Source organism: Manis pentadactyla, chromosome 3 (assembly GCF_030020395.1).
Source record: "Manis pentadactyla isolate mManPen7 chromosome 3, mManPen7.hap1, whole genome shotgun sequence".
Classification (NCBI taxonomy): domain Eukaryota; kingdom Metazoa; phylum Chordata; class Mammalia; order Pholidota; family Manidae; genus Manis; species Manis pentadactyla.
This window is the reverse complement of record NC_080021.1, coordinates 120,493,974-120,512,549: the sequence shown is the minus strand read 5'-3', so window position 1 is coordinate 120,512,549 and position 18,576 is coordinate 120,493,974. Positions and strand designations below refer to the sequence as shown.

The 18,576-nt window shown below is 37.6% G+C and overlaps 1 protein-coding gene across 5 annotated transcripts in view; it reads left to right on the top strand.

Moving 5' to 3' along the window:
* The first annotated feature begins 3,419 nt into the window (after positions 1-3,419).
* Positions 3,420-18,576, top strand: part of CUL2 (cullin 2) — a 111,998-nt gene continuing 96,841 nt past the window's right edge. The window contains exons 1-2 of one of the 5 annotated variants that reach the window (XM_036876676.2): positions 3,643-3,810; positions 4,248-4,393. The gene's annotated coding sequence lies outside the window, so the exon portion shown is untranslated. Of the gene's footprint in view, positions 3,577-3,642; positions 3,811-3,952; positions 4,095-4,247; positions 4,394-18,576 lie in introns of those variants that run through there. The other 4 variants (XM_036876678.2, XM_036876680.2, XM_036876675.2 and 1 more) reach the window with 4 other exon arrangements.

Genomic DNA, 18,576 nt, shown 5'->3' with positions numbered 1-18,576 from the left:
AAAGAAACTAGAAAAAGAAGAACAAATAAAGCCCAAGGTTTGTTGAAGGAGGGACATAATAAAGATTAGAGCAGAAATAAATCAAATAGAGAAGAATAAAACAATAGAAATAATCAATGTAAGCAGGAGCTGGGTATTTGGGAAAATAAACAAAATAGATAAACCTCTAGTTAGATTTACCAAGAAAACAAGAGAATGGTCAGACATAAATAGAATCAGAAATGAAGAGGAATGATCACAATGAATACCACAGAAATACAAAGAATTATCAGAGAATACTATGAAAAATTATTTGCGAATAAATTGGACAACCTAGAAGAAATGGACAACTTCCTAAAAACATACAAACTTCGAAGACTGACCCAGGAAGAAACAGATAATCTGAACAGATCAATTACCAGCAATGAAATAAATATTCATAATCAAAAAAACTCCCCAAAACAAAACCCCAGGTCCAGATGGCTTTACAGCTAAATTCTGCCAAACATTTAAAGAAGAGTTAATACCCATCCTTTTTAAAGTATTCCAAAAACTAGCAGAGGAGGGAATACTTGGAAACTCATTTTATGAGGCCAGCAACACTCTAATACAAAAATCATACAAAGATACCACAAAAAAAGAAAATTATAGACCAATATCCCTGATGAACACAGATGGATTTTTGCAGAGAAAAATGAATTAAAAAATACATCAAAAAGACCATCCATCATGACCAAGTGGGATGGAATAATTGATTTGTTAATTAATCAATATCATATACTACATTAACAAAAAGGAAGATAAAGACCACATGATCATCTCAATAGATGCTGAAAAAGCATTTGACGAAATTCAACGTCCATTCATGATAAAAACTCTCAATGAACTGGGTATAAAGCATACATACTTCAACATAATAAAGGCCACATATGACAAACTCATAGCCAATATCATACTTAATAGCAAAAAACTTGAAGTTTTTCCTCTAAGCTCAGGAACAAGATAGGATGCCCACTCTCAGCACTTTGATTCAGCATAGGACTGGAGTCCTAGCCATGGCAATCAGACAACACAAAGAAATAAAAGGCATCCAGATGGGCAAGGAAGAAGTTCAACTGTCCCTTTTTGCAGATAACATGATATTGTACATAAAGAACCCTAAAGAGTCCCTCCAAAACTAGTAGATCTAATATCTGAATTCAGAAAAGTTGCAGGATACAAAATTAATACACAGAAATCTGCTGCATTTCTATATACTAACAGCAATAGTGACCTTATTAGAATTAGAAAGAGAAAAAATTTTTAATTCTATTAATTTAAAAAATAAAACACCAAACACATTTTAACATGAATTGCATGTTTTTATAAAAAGTAACCATATTTTCCAAGATAAGAAAAATTTTAGTAACAAGAATGGATTTGCTTCACATTTTTATGAATCTCTTTAATGTATGGCTTAATGAAAGATAGCTAGGTTCTTTATGGTTGAATTATATAAAGAAAATAGGACTTAGGAGAAGAATTTGATAGCCTTTTTGGAAAATTGTGGATATTCCTCTCTGATACTACAAAAAATTTGACAAGCAGTTGTCTCTTAGAGGTTAGTTACAATGAGAAATCTAAAACTATATCAAGTAATCTTTTGTACTCTGTTTTTTATGTCTGTGTCTACACAACACACAGACAAACAGACACACACACAAATGCACCCACATATCCATCCATTGTCTATCTTGCACTTTGAATGGATCTTTTTTCCATGAATTATTGTTCAGTGTCCTACATTGGTCATTTGGAAAGTACTGTTTCACTGTCATCAGAGCTTCCATATGTCAACATATCTCATCATCCAATATCAAAAAAGTCACATTCATTAATCACTGCATTACAGTCTCATCAGAGAAGTTTTTAAGCTATCAGGCTCATGATGGTGAACACGTTTTCCAAATTTTTGAATTTCCCTGAAAAGCTAAATTTTCTCATTGGCAACAGATACTGTTAGTTGTTTTGTTTGAAGTGTTAGGCTCAGTTCGTTCACTTTGGAGAAATACTTGTCAGTTCCCAAGTCACAGTAACACTAGTTTGTCAATTTTTCTTTCCTGGGAAAATGGTGTTCCACAATAAAGCAACTAGTTCAGCTTGCAACTCAGCCACACAAGTGTTTTTCCCCAAGACAACCATCCTACTTTTGTATATTTCCATATAGCAGAAGTGCATGTGTTCTTGACGTTTCTTCACACAAAATTTTAGAAATATTTTCAACTCAGTGTTGACATGTATTAAATTAATACTTCTTACTACTTTACCAATGATATTCCTAAATCAATTTTTTAAAACACTGGGAGCGTGTGGCAGCAATCCATGACCACTAAGATAATTTTGTGCCACCCTCTTAATGCCTGCTAAGGGCATGTCTGCCGTGTTACTATTGCTTTTTGCCATCAGTGCAAATGTGAACCCAGTAAAAAAGACGAAGGACATGTAATATTACTATGCAGATTGTTTTAAATCTTGGGACCCCTGAAAAGGTCTTGAAGATTTCCTGAAGTATGGGAACCACACTTTAGAGAATTGATGAATTAGAATAGGAAGAACATGTCTCATAAAAAAGGTCATATAATGGAAACTGAATTTAGTATGTATATAATAACCTTATTAAAATAGAGAGTACAGAATAAGTGCCATGAGAAGCAGAGTAGAAGAGGAGAAAGATTGGTGGGATTTCTCAGGGCAGGAGACAGGATTTTAGATGGGCCTTCAAGGCTTGGTACAAAGAGTGTGAAGAAAGTGGTGTAAGGGAAAGGCTTGCTCAAAACCTACTACTGAAGATCAAGACTTTGAGCACTGAGATCTTGTGGAAATGAAAAGGCAAATAAGGAATAAAGCCAGGCTTTTGTTCCCTCTGTGCCTAAGAGGAGGTGATGTGTAAATCTACATTTTATCAACACCCTTTAGACTGTGACGGTGTGGTGTGTGGAGGTGGGGGAAGCTAGTAGTCACGACTGTGAAGAAAAGCTCCTTTACTGAAGATACATTTATGTCCTTGAATCTGTCTATAGATTAACAACCACTGGAAAAGGAGCACGGCAGTGGGAGAAGTAGTTTTGCCGAGATACTTGTGATCATTTGCAAAGTCCATGTGTGGCAAGAGAAACTGTGATGGCTCAGAAAATTCACACAGATCTGAAACAACTCAGAGGAAAAGGCTTTTGTTGAAAACACCTCTCGTACACATCGTTATAGTAGTCCCCAGGCAAGGAGGGTACCGAGTCTCCTGAACTCAGGAGCAGTGACTGCCTGGATCCCCGCCAGCCCCGCAGGGCGCCAGTCCCGGCAATCACCCGCTTCCGCGGCCCTTCGCAATCGTACTAAGCTGGGCCTCCTGCGCTTGCCGTAACGCGGCCTCTACCACTGCATTCTGAGGGGGGATTCGGCCGCGGCAGAAGACAGAGCCGGGAGGGTGTAGGTCGGAGAAAGCCGGGGGCTCCGGAGGACTGTGGTGGTGCGAATCCCGTAACCAGCCCCTCCTCCCCTTTCCGCCTCCCACCGCCCTGTCCCGCCCGCGGCCGGGCCTCGCTGTGTTTCCCGCAGCGGCAGGTGAGCGCCCGGCGCGGGCTCCCCGCCACCGGCCTGCACCCCCGTGTCTGTGGGCGGGTGGCGGCGGCCGGCCGGGGAGGCGGCCTCGGCGCACAGTAATGGCAGCGCTGTGAGCAGGGAACGCTAGCTGACAGCCGCCGCCGCCCACCTTCCTCGCCGGGGGCTTCGTCCTTCACTCCTTCGGGCTGCCTCCCCCTCCCCTTGCCCCCTGTCCCCGTCCCGCTTCTGCAGAAGGTAACCCCGCCGAGGGTCGGGGAGCCGGGCTGCAGCGGCCGGGAAACTTCCCTTCCCGGTTACTGGGTGGCGGGGCCGGGGCGGAGGAAAGGAGTTGCGGGCGAGGAGGGGGAGGGGGCGGGGATGGAGGGGGACAGCCTGGGCAGGTGGTGTCCTGTGAGTGGCCCCAGCTCCCCGGAGTGCTGGCCCCTCAGCCCTGCCACCCACTGGACTGGATTTCGGGCCTCCCCAACCCGGCCCTGGCCGCCCCTCCCTCGGCCCCATTTTCCTTCGAAGGAGGGAAGGTGAGAGTGCGTGTACTCATCTGCTCACTTACGTGCCCACGCGATACACAACTCTTGTGTGTTTGGGTCTGTTGAGTGTGTGTGTGGGGGTGGGGTGGGGGGCATTAATCTCTTACATCCTTACCACGAGTATTTTCACTTTTGTTTCCGCAGACAGTGAAGATTGATAGCTTGGGGAGGAGGATCCTACGTGCTTGCTAGACCTGTCTCTACACTTAGGGTCTGGTGAAATGAGATCCTTAGACTCTTTAGAGCACTTGCACACTAGGCAGTCTGGACCGTTACCCACCTCCCCACCAGTACGTGCATGTAAATAAAACATCTGTGAATTGCAGACTGTTATTGTTAAATCCTCCCCTTCTCCCCGTAGATTACTATTACCAGTCGAATGGCAGTACCTTAGAAGTTTAAATTTTCAAACAGTAAGATATGAAGTATTAACATTCGCTGTAGACTCTTTGACTTTACAATATAATAGTCTTTGAGCTAAACCTGTCCCAAACCTACATTTATAGTAAAATACGGTAAATAATCACTATTTTAATTGACTACTGACTATGGAATAGACATTTAAAAACACTGGAAGGACTGTTCCTTACCCTTTAGAAACTCACGTTCCTTTCCAAGACAGGCAAATGGACAAATTGGTTATACTTTGCCTCCCCTGCCCAAGTACAGTGTTTGCAAGACCCCTCAGGAGTCACAGATTAAGTAATAGATGTACACACTGTTTTGAGTTTTTTTCCTAGATGCTGTTTAGAAGTAGGGGGAACATTTCTACAGTGTGCAGGCACATAGTGTGTGAAAAATACTTTTCTATGTATCTGAATGTTCAGTTGCATTTGAAATAGTCTTATTTCACTCTCTGCCCTCTCTGGAGATTTTCAGTGTTTTAAAAATGTGAAGATAGTTTATCATGTCTCTTATCCTCATCAGTCTGTCACTAAATTAAATGTGGACCTTTAAGTCATTATGCTTTACCTTTCAGTTAAATACTGCTTAAGCATCTGGTTCATATGCCAGGTATTAAGGATACAACATTAAAACACATGAAATGCCTACCCTCCTGGAGCTTCAGTTCTGGTGAAGGAGGGAGAGACAGACAACAATTTCAGAGAATTGTAAGTGCTGTGAAGGAAATAGGGAGTTGTGGTGGTGACTGGAAAAAGACCCCTTCAGATGCTGTGGTCAGTAAAAGACTTGTCTGATCTGTGACCTGGTATTTGAAAATTGAGGATTTAGGCTTTGGAAGTTTGAGAGAAGTGTAATTTTGTCTGAGGGAACAGCAAAAGGAAATGCCCAGAGGTGGTATCAAGGTTGGATTCCGCAAGCTGAAAGAAGCTCAGTGAAGGTGGATCCTAGTGAAAGATAAAGGTTTGGTGGTAGCCAGGTGCCAGGTGATGTGAGGCCTTATTCAGAGTTTGGCTTTTATTCTTAAAGTGTATGGAAAAGCTATTGGAATTTTTGTATAGGTGTGACTGAGGTCTGATTTCCAACCTGACTGTGGGAGAGACTGGAGAAGAGAAAAGCAGGGAAACCAGTGAGGAGGCAGTGGCATATTTGAGTAAAGCAGTAACTGGATGTTAGAGACATTCAAAAAGATTTTTGAAATGTATTTTGTAGTTATAGGTACTTACTGAACTTCTAGTTTCAATGGGTGTGCAGTTGGTTGGGACGTGTGACTCGTAGGTTTTGAGCTTCATCTGGAGGATGGTGATGCCATGTATTGAGATAGGGAAGAGGTGATGGAAGCACTTGTATGGGGGTAAGGTTGGATTGGACATGTTCAATGGGACCTATTAGATGTTCGAGTGGAAGTGAGATATAGGCAATTGGATATACAAGTCTGGAATTTAGGGGAACAGTTAAGGAGTCATTCATTCAACAGATATTTCTCAAGCATCAGCTGTGGACTAGGCAGTGGGATATAATAGTGAAAAAACAAGACAAAAATCTGTGCCTTAATGGGACTTAAATTCTAGTGAGGAGAAAAGATAGGGTTGAGGAGTTTTTATCTGTTGAGCTTTTATCTGTTGGTTTCTCTAAGTTTTGAGTAAAAACCACTCACATGGTTCAAAGTTTAGAATGTGTCTGATGGGTTATAGATTGAGAATCCCCCCTAGTTCTTGTCCCATGTCATTCAGTTTTCAAGTCAACAATGTTAGCATTTTCTTATATCTCCTTCCAAAGATACATTATATGCACATAAGAGCAAATATGTATGTGTTCTCCCCACTTGGCATAATGGTTGCATACTTGGCTTAGTTTGACATCTTGTAATTTTTACTGTACTAAATAAAGTTTAAAAGTTATGAAACAGGATGAGACCACCTAAAGAAAATGTAGAAAGAAACCCTGGGCAGTGTAACATCTGTTTAGGTCCTTGCCCTCTAAGTTTTCAAGAATTAAAGGAACTGCACTACAGATGTGGAACTGTTTTAAGAGCTGTCACTTTTTGTGAGACTTTTTGCAAAAGTTTGCACTGTTTCTTTTGTGTCCCACCTTTCTGCCCATTTGCTTTATTTTCTGGAAAAATATATTTGATTATGATTGAAAGCAATGTTTTCATGGATGTACTATCACTTAAATTGATGGAAAATTGATGTAAATTGCATAACAGGCAGTAAATTGATGAAAGAATCAGCCCCTGAATCTTAATATTATGAAGACGTTTGCCTGCCGAATGTTAAATCTTGAAAAACAAGCAGAAATGTGGAATGTTATCATGAGATTTATAATAACTTATTGATACTTGGGATATATGACTGAATCCTCTCTCAGGAACCAGTTAATAATCAGAGTATCTGTTTAGAGTGACCTGGCTCTTTGCCTGGTTTCCATCTTAACAGTAATGTTTCTGTTAGATTGCAGATGTTAGCATAATCCTTGTGTTACTATCTTCAAGGAGATACAGAGTCATCCTATGTTACTACTTTGTATTGGGGAAAACTTACTGGAGACACTAGAATAGTGCAGTTCCTTTGATTCTTGAAAATTTTGAGACCATGAGTAGTGTTAAGATCATGATGGTAGCATCTGCCACAACTTTCAGGGTACAATTGGACCTTGTTGATTGAGTCATCTGGAGGAGAAGAAATGGAACATTTTCTCTAAGTTGCTGTAAGCTTCATTTTTTTGAAGAACTAAAAATCCACAGTCACATTCTCTACCAATTTGTACTGCTTTCTGTGTTGGTTGACATTTTGATTTTCAGTTAGCTGTCTTTAGTCAGATACTTAAATTGTTTTTTTTTCTGAGATTGTTCTTGATTGAAGAACTGTTTAGGTCAGTTTGATTTCTGTGGTTATTTTTGTTATTACCTCTCATTCTTTTTTGCCTGAGATTAAAGTAAGCAGCTCAGTTCTAGATTGGAGAAATAAAATTTTTGATAGAAAGTATTTAATAGTACTTTTTGAAGCATTAGACACTAATTACTACACATTAGACTATGAAATGTGTGCAGTGTGTTAAGCTTACTTAACCCCTATAAAAGTATAGACTTCAGTGTCCTATTTGAAGATTTTAATTATCCAAAGGATTTTCATTTATACTTCAACATTATAAGTGATGTTACTATTGTCATTTATTCATTGTGTGGTAGCCTGATTGTGTGTCAGAATTGTTTAACCAGTCAGGTTGACAGTTTATCATTTTTGTTTCTCTTACCATCTGTAAGGCAATAATCTCTAGCACCTGGTAGAGGTCTGGAATATAGTGAAAACTTAATAAGTATCTGTTCACTCAGAGACTTAAGTCTTATTCCAATGTAGGTTGCTTTTCAAAGAATGAAAATGTTGGATTTACTCTGTGTAAATATTTCTTGAATTTCTCAACTTTGTTTTAATTCCACTGAAGGAGAGAAAGTACGGGATACTTAAACAAAAGACTTTCAAAATTTTTTAAGAATAATTTTAGATTTACAGAGAAGTTGCAAAAATGGTACAGAGGGCTCAGGTATACCCTTCATCCAGGTTTCCCTAATGTTGACAACTTAAGGAACCAGAGCACAATGATTAAAACTAGGAAATTAACATTGATATAATACTACTAACTAGACTACAGACCTTATTTGAATCTCATCAGTTACAATATTACTAACTAAAACTATGGACCTTATTAAAATCTCACCAGTTTTTCCACTAATGTCCTTTTTCTGGGCTCCTGGTTAGGTTACTAGGTTCTTGTTCCTGAGTAGCCTAGGCTCAGACGCTGCATGTACTTGTTCTGTCTCCCTGGTCTCTTATCTCTGACAGTCTTTTCTCATCTTACATGGCCTTCACATTTGTGATGAGTGTGGACAGTTGTTTCATGGAATGTCTCTCAGTTTGGGTTTGTCTGATGTTGTTGCATGGTTAGATTGAGGTTTTACATGTTTTAGCAAATATACTGCAGAAATTATGTTGAGTCCATTGTATCACAGGGTATAGGATGTCAGTATGTCTTGAGGTGATGTTAATTCTCATTTGGTTGTGTCGTGTCTGTCACATCTCTCCACATGTAAAGTTCCTATTTTTCTGTTTGTGATTACTAGATATGATGAGGAGAGTTGTTGAAACTATGCAGATATCCTGTTTTCTCAAATTTTTGTCCACTTATGTCAGCATTCATTGGTAAATCTTGCCTGTAACAATTATTATAGTGCTGTTTGCCTGATGATGATTTTGCATTTTTTCATTTTCTTCTGTGTTTATTAATTGGAATTATTCTATAATGAAGAACTGATCCTTCTCCATATTTAGTAATTTGTTTATATCAGTATTGAGTCGTAGACATTTATCTTATTCTACAGCTTACAATCTAATATAATACTGTCATTTTATCTTGCTGCTCAGATTGTTCAGCTGTGACTTTCAGGTTGGCTCTTTGTCTTTTCCATATGCCCCATCCTCTTTTCTTTAGCCAAGCACTTCCTATTTTCTGGCGCCATAAGATATTCCAGGATAATTTTTTATTTTCTTTACTACAGTCCTGTAATCAATTACTTCTCCAAGGAGTTCTGGTTCCTTCTAGGGGAGAATGGTGTTTAGAAATCAAGATGTGGGTGCCATGTGTGCTCATGGCTACTAGGGTGTCATTGCTTCTAGGCCTTCTAAGTGGACAGAACTCAAAGTTTATGTATGTATACTAATCTGTGCATACATAAACATAGATGATTTCTAGATCTGTTTTATTTCTGTGTGTTTTCAAAACCACGAGTTCATACTGATAGACTATGATTCCAATAAAACCCTACGGATTTTATGCTAGTGGTTCCCCTTTATTTGTAACTGCTATTTTCTGACATTGAAAAATAGAGCATACTTGTCTAATAGGTTATGCTAATCATGTAAGTAGTATGAAATTACCAAAGTGATGAATAATGTGACAAGAAAAAGATCCCTAAGTAGTCCTTAACCTTTAAGAAGAATTTTCAGCTATTTCAAAAATTTTTATTTGGTTAAAGTCTATACGAACCAAAAACTGACATTTTTTTCTTCATAGTTGTATCATTTTGATTAGTAAGCATCAATTTGAAGTTTTTAGAGAGCACTTTGCACTGATACTCAGATTCTTTCTCTTGCATTAGAGCTTTGTTGTCCATGTGATCTAAACTTTGAACACTTAAAGACAGTCCTTTTTTTAATATGTATATATTTTTAATGTGGTAAACATACATAACACCATTTTACCATTTTTAAGTGTACAGTTCATTGGCAGTAATTGTGCTCAACCATGCCTTCATAATCATCACTGCTATCTATTTCCAGAACTTTTTATTTCCCCAGATAGAAACTGCAGCAATTATTCAGTAACTCCCCAGTTCCCTTCCTGCCAGCATCTAGTGACTTCTAATCTACTTTTGGTTCTTACTAATTTGCCTCTTTTAGGTCAGAATGTTTAGGATTATATGGTATTTTGCCCTTTTTCATGTGATTTATTTGATTTGATATAATGTCTTCAAGGTTCATCCATATTATAGCATGTATCAGAACTTACTCCTTTTTTATGACTGAATACTATTCTACGTCATATATATATATATGCACCACATTTTGCTTGTTCATTTTTCTGTTGATGACACTTAAATTGTTTCCATGTTTTAGCTTTTGTGAACAATGCTGCAGTGAACATTGGAGCACTATCTTTTCCATTTCCTGCTGTCAGTTCCTTTGGGTACATACCTAGAAGTGCAGTTGTTGGACTCATGGTATTTCTATGTTTAGCTTTTTGGGGACCTGCTTAACTGTTTTGCACAGTGGCTGCACCATTTTACATTCCTACCAGCAGTGCACAAAGATTCTAATTTCTCCATATCCTTGCCAACACTTGTTATTTTTCATTTTTTGTTTGTTTTGATAATAGCCATCTTACTGGGTGTGAAGTGGTAACTGTGGTTTAGGATTGTATTTCCCTAATGATTTGTGATGCTGAGCATCTTTTTGTGTGCTTATTGGCAATTTGTGTATCTTCTTTGGAGACATGTCTGTTCAAGCCCTTTGCCCCTTTTTAAATTGTTTTTGTTGTTAAGGTAGTTATTTACTCTGGATATTAATGTCTTATCAGATATATGATAGTAGATATTCTCTCCCATTCTTTGGGTTGTCTTTTCACTCTCTTAATAGTGTTCTTTGATGCATGAAAGTTTTAAATTTTGATGAAGACTAGTTTATCTGTGTTTTCTTTTGTTGCCTCTGCTTTTGGCATCATATCCAAGAAATCATTGCTAAATCCAGTGTCAGAAAGCTTTTTCCCTGTGTCTTCTAAGAGCTGTTTGTTTTAGCTCTTAAGCATAGGTCTTTGATCCATTTTGATTGAATTTTTGTGTTCGGTTTAAGTAAGGATGGTATATTTTGCATGGATTATCAGTAGATATCTTTATGTTGACACTACAGAGATAGATATCTCCAAACTTTGACTAGCTTGGCAGTTAGTTGTTAGAGGGCTGAAAATAGAGCAGTTACAAAGAAGATAGTAGAGGATGAAGGAAATTGTGTGGCATTATGATATGAAAGGAATTGTATTTTTTCCTATCTGAAACAGACAAATATTAAATAAGCTGCTTATGAGAAAAATGGAGTGAAAGAGAAAGACTTTTAATAGGTAATATGGCAATAAAATATGAAGAAGAGTGGAGGCATAAAGATTTCAGCAATAGTACAGTTTCGGTCTTCATTAGATTCAAAAACATGAATGGAAATGTTACAGAAAAGAGTCGAAAACAATGCAACCTCATTTCAACATTGTTCACCAAACTTGAAATATATTTGCAAATACTGTCTTTTTATACTATTTTTATGTTGTGCAGCTGGAGAAAATGCAATAGCAACTACCCTAGGATCACACTCATTGATTGACAGAGCCAGTTTAGAGCATTAGTTTCCTGATGCACAGCCTTTCATTTTGGGGGCCAGTGATTTTTCATTTTTCCTTTCTTTTATGTTTTGATATCTAACAAACTTCCAGAGCTACTGTAAGATCCTCAACTTTTTGGGTGGAACCTCGTTCTTCTGGAGGACTCCTTTATCATACATTCATTTCTTGTGAGCCAATGCTAATTTCTGCAGTGGCAAATAGTAAAAATGCAGCAGAGAGCAGTGGGGTTAAGAGCTTCACAATGGAGCCAGATGGGTCTGGGTTCAGGTTCTGGGTTTGCTAGGTAATAGTTATGTCTATTTAACCCTGATTTTCCAAGTGTCATCTCTTCATCTGAAACAGGGAGATAATAGTAGCCACTCTAGGGTCTTCCTAAGAAATTAATGAGTTAATGTATAGTGTCTGGAATATATGTGGGTAATAAAAGTTTGCTACTACACTGTTATAATGATGGGAAAAAATGGGCAGAATACGTCCTACTCAAAGAGTCCCTTCTGTGGGAAAATAGGTGTCAAATTATGTTGCATTTATTTTTGTAACTCATTGTGTTGGATTGTCTTTATTCTTTACCTCAAGGGACACATAAGTGAAAGGATGGGATTGTAAGAGGGTTGTTGTCCATACTGAAAGCTGTCTTTGGTATTTTAAATGGGAGGTGGTTGGCAAAGTTGCTACATATATGCCATAGCTCTTTCACCTCTTTTTATTCTCTCATGTGTGTCTTCTGTAGCAGTAACAGGACATAAGTGCAGATTAATATATTGTATAGAAGTGGCAAGTAGATTAATTTGTCTGGAACAAAGGACCAGTTGAGAAAAAGTGTTAAATTTGATAAGAATTGGAAGGTGGGACAAAGACTGCATTTTAATATAGTCAGTAAAGAACCACTAGAAACTGGTTAGAGTGTGCTCCGCTCCTTCTTCTCCATAAAAGCAGTGCAACCCCATAACGACAGCAAAACCCTCAGAAAAACCAAAGAAAATGGCCACTGATCTTAGCATGTTAGTCTTATAATTGTGAGAAAACATTTAAATCTAAGATTTTGAAATATATGTGATTTAATTTCCCTCTCAGAAGAATGGGATAACAAATATTACAAGTCACTGGGTAGTGCAAAGAAAGGATGATTGGAGTAACCCTTTATTAAAGGGTTTTAAAGTATTAAAAGTATCCAAGTATTAAAAATACTTGGATAGAAGATCAGGCCTAGGAAAAACTGTGATCCTAGAGTTTTGATTATGACAAGGCTGGTGGTCACAGCTTTATGTAGCATGCATACCACAGTGATCTTGCTTGCCCATGAGGGACTCAGATAGTTTTAAGTCTCTAACTCATGCAAGATACATACATGAGAGTAGTGTTTTTTTCTTCCCTAAGGCTAGTGTCTTAAATTTCTTGCCTAGATTATTAAAAAAAGAAAAAGTGAGAAAGCAAGTGAAGAAGACATTAAATGTTGAGCTGATAAGAGCGATGTGAAAACTTGAAAGTTCAGTCTGGGAGAATCTCAAGTTCCTTGAGGAGACAGGAGTCTTTAGTTCTGGTCAAGAGGGTTTATTTTGGAAGCAAATGCCTCCTATAACTTAACTGTATGGATACACTCCTCTCCCCACTGTCCCCTTCTCCCTTTTTTGAGACTTAAAGATTTTTTCCTGCAGTATACACTTTGCCAACTGGGATTGATGGAAGACTACAGTATTTCCCTTTACTGTTGTTTATCCAACTTTCTTTCTCTCTTTTTTTTAAACATACTGTTAGAAATTCTTAAGTAAGAAAGTCATGTAACGGAAGTGACATTTGTAGATTACATAAAGTTCAATAAGTCAAATCTTACTGCAACAAAATGCATTGGACTGGAGCCTCCAAATAGCAAAGATATCTTGTCTCTAATGGTTTACACATTTGACACAGTCAGATGAAAGATTTGTTACAATAAGAGGTTTAGATGCATTCTTGGAGCTTATTTTCATATAAAGTGATGGTAGCTGCTTTAATCAGTATGTATCAGAGGCAACATTCTCATGGAAATTACTGCAAAGTTAATAATGTTCTGTATTGAATTGTTATTGTTTCCTTAATTTGTGTATTTAGAATATAACCTGCTCTAAGCCCACTAAATGTCATTTTAAAAACTGTTATGGTATATTGGCTTGTCTGGAATTAAATTAGGCCCCTAGTATTATATCATACTGTTAATTTTTGGAATGGCCAAATTTTTATTTTCAGTATTGATGAATACTGAAATAAAAAGTCATCATTCATTTTTTGTTTTGTTTTTTAACTAAAAAAGAGAATCACAATATTAAGTGTTTGGCCATTGACATTACTGACAGTGTACTTTTGGAAGGCAACTGAAGTGTGGTTTGTTAAAACATTTAGCAGTAGTTAAGGTGTAGTCACAATTACCAGTATGTTAAACATGACTATACATTTTCCTAAAATAGTTTATACTTAAAATATTTATCTAATTATGTACCAACCTCAGTTCTATACTTAAAATGGGATGTTTTGAGATTTTGTCATTGCTTTTACCTACTGAAATACAATTATCCAAATCAGTTCTGTATGTGAAAAATGTCTAAGTGAAGAACAATATCATTCCAAATTAAAATCCATCTGATGATGGCAAAGTTATATCATTTTTACCTCTGCTATTACTAGTGTCTTTGTTTTTTAAAACATTTTTGGGGTGGGAATTTTGTTAGGCTGTGTTAACACGTCATACTTTGGGGGCAATACTGTGCGGTTCTGGAGCTCTCTTTCAATGTTGGAAACCTAAAACTCAATGGTGAGTTAAGATTTTTGGAGGAAGGAAAGAAGATTAAGACCAAGTCAGCTTTTACTTTCAAAGGAGTGAAATGTATGTGTATGGTGAAGAGAAAAACTTAAAAAACAAAAGTTTAGAACATTTCTATCAAATATAGATGGCTTCTTAATATTGTTTTCCTGATTGCTTCTTTATTCTTATCTTCACCTTGTTACCTAGCTACTCTCTTAGAACTGGTAACTGATTTAAAAACCTTTGTTGTCAGAATATTAGTAAAATACTTACCAACTTTTATGGGAAAGATGTCAGAGTCATAAGTGAAAGAACAGAGAAGTTTTATTTTTTCTTAATAAAATACCTGATATGTACTAAAAATTATAAGGTAAAGTTTGAAGTATTTTAAGCAGAGGGTATGGTATGATTTAATAATATTTGCAGTTTGGAAAGCTTACTTTGGCCATTAATATGTGGAATGTACCGAGGGGACAAAAAAACATATAGGCAAATCATTTAGGAGGCTATGGCAGTAGGTGAGAGGTGGTTTGGATTAGAGAAATGTCAGTGTGAATAGGAAGAAGTGGATGGAGTCAAGAAATGGTTAGAAGATAGAGTTGACAGAACTCATTGATAGATTGAATTGATTTGTAGAAGAGTAAGAGAGAAGAGTGATTAACAAACTTCCTAGCTTGAGGAGCTAGGTGGATGATGATAATCATTTACTGAAATGTGGAATAGTGGAAAAGGATGGACATGTTGAGTTTGAGGGGTCAGGTTTATTGAGGTATAATTTACACGTAGTAAAATCCAACCTAAAAAGGTTCACAGTTCTTTGAATTTTGACAAGTTTATATAGTTGTGTAACCACCACAACAATCAAGATAGAGTATTTTATCAACCTCAATTCATCAGAGCCTCTGAAACCAATAATTTGTTCTATGTCCCTATATTTTTCCTTTTCCAGAATATCATATAAATTGAATCATACAATACGAAGTTTGACCCTCCTTTACCCATTTTGCTGTCCTCCCACCCCACCATCCTCTGCATTTCACCCTCTACCTCTGGCAGCTTCCAGTCTATTCTCTGTATCATACAGAAAATAGCTGTGATTCATGCATATTATCAAGTCCTCATCTCCCATTGCAGTCAGAGTCTGTCAGCGTAGTAAGGCACTATAGAGTCATTACTTGTCTTCTCTGTGCTGTACTGCCTTCCCCCTGACTTACCTATAGTTGAAAGTGCTAATTATAGTGCGCTTAATCCCTATGTCCATCCCTCCCTCCCCACCCACCATCTCCAGCCCCTTCCCGTTAGTAACCACTAGTTCCTCCTTGGAGTCTGAGTCTACTGCTGTTTTGTTCCTTCAGTTTTTCTTTGTTCTTATACACATATGAGTGAAATCATTTGGTACTTGTCTTTCTCCGCCTGGCTTATTTCACTGAGCATAATACCCTCTAGCTCCATCCATGTTGTTGCAAATGGTCAGATTTGTTTTCTTCTTATGGCTGAATAATATTCCATTGTGTATATGTACCACATCTCCTTTATCCATTCATCTACTGATGGACCCTTAGATTGCTTCCATTTCTTGGCTATTGTAAACAGTGCTGTGATAAACATAGGGGTGCATCTGTCTTTTTCAAACTGGAGTGCTGCATTCTTAGGGTAAATTCCTAGAAGTGGAATTCCTGGGTCAAATATTATTTCTGTTTTGAGCATTCTGAGGAACCTTCATACTGCTTTCCACAATTGTTGAACTAATTTACATTCCCACAAGCAGTGTAGGAGGGTTCCCCTTTCTCCACAACCTCGCCAATATTTGTTGTTTGTCTTTTCAATGATGGCGATCCTTACTGGTGTGAGGTGATATCTCATTGTGGTTTTAATTTGCATTTCTCTGATGATTAGCGATGTGGAGCATCTTTTCATGTGCCTGTTGGCCATCTGGATTTCTTCTTTAGAGAACTGTCTATTCAGCTCCTCTGCCCATTTTTTAATTGGATTATTTGTTTTTTGTTTGTTGAGGCGTGTGAGCTCTTTATATATTTTGGATGTCAATCCTTTATCGGATCTGTCATTTATGAGTATGTTCTCCCATACTGTAGGATACCTCTTTGTTCTATTGATGGTGTCCTTTGCTGTACAGAAGCTTTCTAGCTTGATATAGTCCCACTTGTTCATTTTTGCCTTTGTTTCCCTTGCCCGGGGAGATATGTTCATGAAGAAGTCACTCATGTTTATGTCCATGAGATTTTTGCCTATGTTTTTTTCTAAGAGTTTTGTGGTTTCATGACTTACATTCAGGTCTTTGATCCATTTGGAGTTTACTTTTGTGTATGGGGTTAGACAGTGATCCAGTTTCATTCACTTACATGTAGCTGTCCAGTTTTGCCAGCACCATATGTTGAAGAGACTGTTATTTCCCCATTGTATGTCCATGACTCCTTTATCAAATATTAATTGACCATATATGTTTGGGTTAATGTCTGGAGTCTCTAATCTGTTCCACTGGTCTGTGGCTCTGTTCTTGTGCCAGAACCAAATTGTCTTGATTACTGTGACTTTGTAGTAGAGCTTGAAGTTGGGGAGCAAGAAACCCCCACTTTATTCTTCCTTCTCAGGATTGCTTTGGCTATTCAGGGTCTTTGGCGGTTCCATATGAATTTTTGATCTATTTGTTCCAGTTCCTTGAAGAATGCTGTTGGTAATTTGATAGGGATTGCATCCAATCTGTATATTGCTTTGGGCAGGATGGCCATTTTGACTATATCAATTCTTCCTAGCCAAGAGCATGGGAGCATGGGATGAGTTTCCATTTGTTAGTGACCTCTTTAATTTCTCTTATGAGTGTCTTATAGTTTTCAGGGTATAGGTCTCTCACTTCTTTGGTTAGGTTTATTCCTAGGTAATTTATTCTTTTTGACGCAATTGTGAATGGAATTGTTTTCCTGATTTCTCTTTCTATTGGTTCATTGTTAGTGTATAGGAAAGCCACAGATTTCTGTGTGTTAATTTTGTATCCTGCAACTTTGCTGAATTCCGATATTAGTTCTAGTAGTTTTGCAGTGGAGTCTTTAGGGTTTTTTATGTACAATTTCATATCATCTGCAAATAGTGACAGTTTGACTTCTTTACCAATCTGGATTCCTTGTATTTCTTTGTTTTGTCTGATTGCCATGGCTAGGACCTCCAGTACCACGTTGAATAACAGTGGGGAGAGTGGGCATCCCTGTCTTTTTCCCGATCTCAGAGGAAAAGCTTTCAGCCTCTCGCTGTTCAGTATGATGTTAGCTGTGGGTTTATGATATATGGCCTTTATTATGTTGAGGTACTTGCCCTCTGCCCATTTTGTTGAGAGTTTTTATCATGAATGGATGTTGAATTTTGTCGAATGCTTGTTCAGCATCTATGGAGATGATCATGTGGTTTTTGTCTTTTTTGTTGATGTGGTGGATGATGTTGATGGATTTTCGAATGTTGTACCATCCTTGCATCTCTGGGATGAATCCCACTTGGTCATGGTGTATGATCCTCTTGATGTATTTTTGAATTCGGTTTGCTAATATTTTGTTGAGTATTTTTGCATCTACATTCATCAGGGATGTTGGTCTGTAGTTTTCTTTTTTGGTGGGGCCTTTGCCTGGTTTTGGTATTAGGGTGATGTTGGCTTCATAGAATGAGTTTGGGAGTATTCCCTCCTCTTCTAGTTTTTGGAAAACTTGAAGGAGAATGGGTATTATGTCTTCTCTGTATGTCTGATAAAATTCCAAGGTAAATCCATCTGGCCCGGGGGTTTTGTTCTTTGGTAGTTTTTTGACTACCGCTTCAATTTCGTTGCTGGTAATTGGTCTGTTTAGATTTTCTGTTTCTTTCTGAGTCAGTCTTGGAAGGTTGTATTTTTCTAGGAAGTTGCCCGTTTCTTCTAGGTTTTCCATCTTGTTAGAATATAGGTTTTCATAGTATTCTCTAATAATTCTTTGTATTTCTGTGGGGTCTGTCGTGATTTTTCCTTTCTCAATTCTGATTCTGTTGATTTGTGTTGACTCTCTTTTCCTCTTAATAAGTCTGGCTAGAGGCTTATCTATTTTGTTAATTTTCTTGAAGAACCAGCTCTTGGTTTCATTGATTTTTGCTATTGTTTTATTCTTCTCAATTTTATTTATTTCTTCTCTGATCTTTATTATGTACCTCCTTCTGCTGACCTTAGGCCTCATTTGTTCTTCTTTTTTCAATTTTGATAATTGTGACATTAGACTATTCATTTGCAATTGTTCTTCCGTCTTTAAATATTCCTGGATTGTTATATACTTTCCTCTTAAGACTTCTTTTGCTGCGTCCCACAGAAGTTGGGGCTTTGTGTTGTCA